General features: G+C 42.6%; 1 long non-coding RNA gene across 1 annotated transcript; it reads left to right on the top strand.

The window, feature by feature from the left end:
• The first annotated feature begins 1,536 nt into the window (after positions 1 to 1,536).
• On the top strand, positions 1,537 to 3,841 carry LOC306917258. Its single transcript, XR_013789130.1, has 2 exons — positions 1,537 to 2,585; positions 2,917 to 3,841. It is a non-coding gene; the product is annotated as an uncharacterized lncRNA (long non-coding RNA).
• Positions 3,842 to 5,248: the final 1,407 nt, after the last annotated feature.

Genomic DNA, 5,248 nt, shown 5'->3' with positions numbered 1-5,248 from the left:
CCCCGGCTGGCCAGGGGGAGGCAGTTTGTTTAGAGACCAGGATTACAGCATGTTTTTGTGAGGGTACCTACCCTTGGGGACACGGGGAGAACATGCAAACTCCGCACAGAAAGGCCCTTTCGCCAACCCCGCCTCGGGTATGGGCACTGATGACGCGGAGGAGGAAACACGCCAGCAGCTCTGAAAAGCCTTGGGACAGCTCGTGACTGATATCCTTTGAAGCCTTTTTCCATGTCTCTCAGGCATTTCACATTGGTGTTGTCTTGATCTCCATGCGTACAGTCCATCAGGATCCTCTCACCGGCCTTCAGGCAAACTTCTGCTTTATCCAAAAATTCCAATTCGATGTGGATGTTCTTTACAGGAAGCTCATGCCGGGTGGTGTCAATGGCAGAGGCTTCAACCACTGGCTCCAATGCTGCAATCTGTAAATCCTGCAGCTCATTCAGAATTCTCTCCTTCTCCTACCTCTCTGGAGGTACTGCCTCTTCATCTCCTGGACCTCCTTACGTAGACGGTCATCTTCTTCCATCTCCTCCCGGAGCCGTGCATCCATCTCTGCCCCCAGCTTTGCATCATTGTGCCCCATCTTTGCTCTGAGGTAAGCCAACAGGAGCGTGTTCATCTCGATGTCGTTCTTATCGTTCTTTGGGATTCATTCTTTTCTACATTTTTCCTCAACAAGACAAGTCTGATTATAAGACGACCCCCATTTGTGGAAAAAGAACATTGAATGTCAAATACTTAGTCTAGTCCCCGATTTATAATACGACCCCGTTTTTTAACAGAATAATCCTTTGTAACAGAATAATCAGCATAATTTAAGACTGGACAGCACTTTACACGATAATCTCTAGGACTGGCCTCAGTTCCACTTTGCTTCAGAAGCCTATTTTTGTGAGACAAATTGTAATTGTCTGTTTTGGACACCAAAAGTGGCACAGTGAGATGCCCCACTCCCCCATCCCCCTCTTCAAAGAGACAGTGCCTCAAAGAGACAGTGCCTTGAAACGAATGTTTCTGCACTACTGTATATATTCAGCATTATATACAGTACATATTATATATTTTTCCTAATCCTGAAACTAAAATCGATATCCAATGGCCGTGTAGGTGCAGCTAACGTGAGTATAGGAGTTGATGGAGCTCCAATGGCAGCCTGAAAGATCCTAGATCAACTTAAGTCCTTGAGGACCCTGAGCACTGCTCACTTTCCGTTTTGTGTGTGTGTCAGTGTTTCCACACCTAAGCGCAAAACGGCCGACAGACAACATTATTTTCCGAGTTTTTAGACAGCTGGTGGATGGAAATTAAGCTCCACCTCCGCGGACGACTTGCGCGGAGGAGAGCGTTTCCGGGAATCTGGCCATCGCGCAAGTCGTCCGCGGAGGTGGAGCTTAATTTCCATCCACCAGCTGTCTAAAAACCCGGAAAAAGAAGCTGCGCACAGCCGAGAACGTGCGCGGCTCTTTAGTAAGTCTGGCAGCACCTTGTGTGTGTAGGTTTTATTACACAGTTTAATTATAAATATTTGAATATCATGTCAAATAGCCAGAAGACATTTGGCTTTTCAAAAATCCTATCGAAGGTAAGCCATGATGTCGTGAAAGAAAGAGAAAAAGGGGTTGAGTTATTTATGTTAGATGGATCTTCCATTGACTTTGGTTAGACACCAGGTGAACGCCACCTACTGGTAGGGACTCAGGATGGCAGTTTGCAATCACTGCAGTGGACTTGGTTGTCAACAGACGTTGATGCATCTGAAATGAGAGCACCGGGATGTATACTCGATTGATTCCTCGTAAGATTTCCAGGCATGCCTCTTTAGGCCATATTGACTTAAGATTGAGTAATGATGAGCTCTGTTCATCTTTTTGAAGACCTGGGAAATGATTAAATCTTACTCTTGGGCGGTTGAACTGTCTAGGTTTGTGTTGGGAAACTATGTAAGTGCAAACGAAAATTCATTGATGTTCGTGTTTTGAGCAACAGGCCTTAGTTGGCCTTATAGTTGCATTGATGTATGAGAGTTGGTTTTGTAATGCATCTGTTTGTTTTATAACCTTAAACAAAACTTGAACCTTAATAGCATTAAAGGACTGCAGATGTGTGGGAAATGAAAGTAGTGAAGTTAAAACGGAGAAATGTTTTTTTTAGAGTTGTTTTCGCTCCAACATAAGCTGCAGCGTAAAGTTATATATTTTTCTTTACTGATCGGTACAGTACATAATGGGCTTTGAAACAATTTCAGGATCTTGTAATAAGTCATATTGAGGACTGAAAGATGTCTTGTGAGTCGTTAAGCGCAAGTTTCTGTGCCTTGAGAGATCAGCAAAGTATCAGTACTGTACAATGTCTGAATGTGCCAACCTTTGTGTAATGGCGTCTTGTATCGTTAGTATATTTTTTTTTGCAGAGCACAACTGCAAACGATGCTAATTTAGTCATGGTTGCCTACAGTAGGTATTTATTTTTCATAAAATGACAGGGTGTAAACAGGGACTGTACATCATTGAAATATATTTTCCATACGATATTTGTTGCCCTATATGTCTGCTTGTTGACACGGACGAATGCAGCGCTGGGTTTGACGCTTAGAGTATATATGAATAGAGACGGCACCCGGAGGAAACCCTGAGGCGCAATGGACATAGTGGCCGAATTTGGTATTGCAGCCTGGGCCAAACACATGAACGCGCTGGTCCGTTGACTATTATTGCGCACGTTCATGATGACACGTGAACGCGGTTTCAGTGCAATGGCAGCGCGTTCATGTGTTTGGCCCAATCAATCCCAGAATGCACTCTGTTCCTACAAGGAAGGAGGAGTGAAATCGCCTCATGCGCTTTTGAGCAACTTAATGCAAGCGGATGGGAGGAGAACTCGGGTGACGTCTCTATTCATATATACTCTAAGGTTTGATTAAGCTAGCAGGCTTGTGAGACGTGATAGTCCCAAGTGGATCAATAAATCCACAGTTGAAAACAGATTACACTATTTTTCTAAATGTTGTCGTTCTCAATAAAAAACAAACACAAGAATAATCTAATTAATAATCTAATGATCACAAAGATTATCAGTTGTCTTTTTTTTTTCTTCCTTTTTTATGCAAGATAGTTACAGCATGTTCTGATAATTGTTTCCCAGAGGAGAAACATGGTTCTTCTTGCTATTGTAATGCAAGGGCTGTTCGGGTTACCTCATATATTGACAGGTAATGATAAATCCCTCCAGCAAACGTTTAAAAGGGTAGCATATCTACTTTTGTAGGAACATATAAACAGGGTAAATACATTTGAAACATACAACAGTATATTCCATGTACTGTAAGCCAACACATATCTCAATTGGATCAAAAGTTGCAATTGAAGAGATTCACTTAAAAATATATGTAAATCCAATTTTAAATGACATGCTCTTTGCTTTTTCTAAATTACCTTTTTTTTTTTTTTTTACAAACAAGATGACTAATGGCTGTTAAAATAAGTGAGATTTACTTACATACCAACATAGCAGTTATTTTGTAGATGTAGCTACTGTCACCTGGTACTTTGGAGGAATATTCACATTGTTTCTAGTTACTTTTTGCATTTCCTCTTAAAGTGGATGTTCTGTCGGGCACATTCCCTTGTTACTGTACTTATACATTCAGAGGATATGTATATTCTGTTTTGCACAGTAATAAAGCAAAAAAAGAAAGGACATTAATATATGGAAATATTCATGTATGTACTCATGATTGAATAGATGTAACCTAGTTTTTGATGTCTGTTTATCATACCAAATTGTATTGAACTGTATGTAATAAGATGTTTTGTTCCATAAATTCTAAATGAAAGTCCTGGTTGATTTGAGCATTTCATTTAAAAAATGTATGTTTAATTGAACTATAATACCAAAACTCATGAATATCTTTTTATCGTAGCTGAAAATGATGAGGTGAAGTGTGTAATGTTTAAAGACGACTATTTCCATTTGACCAAATTGTGCATAGACAGTCACCATACTAAGGAATTCACAGAAGCAGCCTGTCTGTACAGTAGCTTCACAACTGACCACATTGAATATTGTGTTCAAAACTGCACTCATATTTCTGTGTGGAGTTTGCATGTTCTCCCTGTGTCCCCTAGGGTAGGTACCCTCACAAAAAACATGCAGTAATCCTGGTCTCTAAACTGCCTCCCCCTGGCCAGCCGGGGCGCCTGATGGAGGGGAAAGGAACTGGTTGGAATAACGTGTTCCTTCCACGCGCTACGTCCAACCAGGGAAACTTGGACACTCAGGCATGAAGGAAGCATGAGTTCAAGTCCGTTGCTCTCCCCATGTCCCCCATATATGGGGACTTGGTTGGCGGAGGGTGTGTAGAGAGCCCAGGATCACATTAGATAATTGACACAGGGGTGAAAAATGGGTTACAAAATCGTGGGATAAATATTATTTAAAAAAAAAACTGCACTCATAGTAACTTGGGCTGGAAGGCCACACATATTTGTCAATGTGTCCGAGCTGTTCAATTCCCAAGCTACATACTGTTAGTATGTAAGCCTTGCCAAGCCATGCCAAGCTATGAGGCCCATAGGACATAGGAGCCTATCTCCTGTTTCTGTAGCGTGACACCTCATCTACACAGCGATGCGAACGATGAAATCTCATTAGAATACATGTTTTTCAATGAGACTGCATGTCCTGACGTACTGCGAGCGTGCAGCGACGTCGTCCACCCCTCCTATATTCACTCGCAGGGTCTCTATTTTAGCGAGGTTTCGAGGCCCCAAACACTTTTATTGGTTGAGATCTACAAGCTACTATTTATTGGTTATTTGATTGGTTCAGGCTACGTCGCAGCGAAATGACCGACGCTCCGTATCAGGACCGATTTTCAGACGGAACGCTCCTGGTCTGTGTAGATGAGGCGTGAGGCAGCTTGATGTACAGTACACCCCCTGGACATGACGCTAAGTACACCCCCTGGACATGACGCTAAGTACACCCCCTGGACATGACGCTAGTATGTTGCAGGGACTTACCAATCCAACCCTTGATGCTGAGTGCCAAGCACGGAGGCACTGGGTCCCATTTTTGAGCCTTTGGTATGGCCCGGCCGGGGATCGAACCCCGACCTCCCAGTCTCAGGGTGGACACTATTAACCACAAGCTACAGTACATACTGTGCATGTACAATTTGACAGAATCCTCCAAAATGCGCTGTTGTGTGCACTGCAATCTTCAAAATAGACCAGAGTTATCT

Source organism: Electrona antarctica (assembly GCF_951216825.1).
Source record: "Electrona antarctica genome assembly, chromosome: 24".
NCBI classification, from domain to species: domain Eukaryota; kingdom Metazoa; phylum Chordata; class Actinopteri; order Myctophiformes; family Myctophidae; genus Electrona; species Electrona antarctica.
The sequence above is the reverse complement of the archived record's forward strand: the minus strand, read 5'-3'. Positions and strand labels throughout refer to the sequence as shown.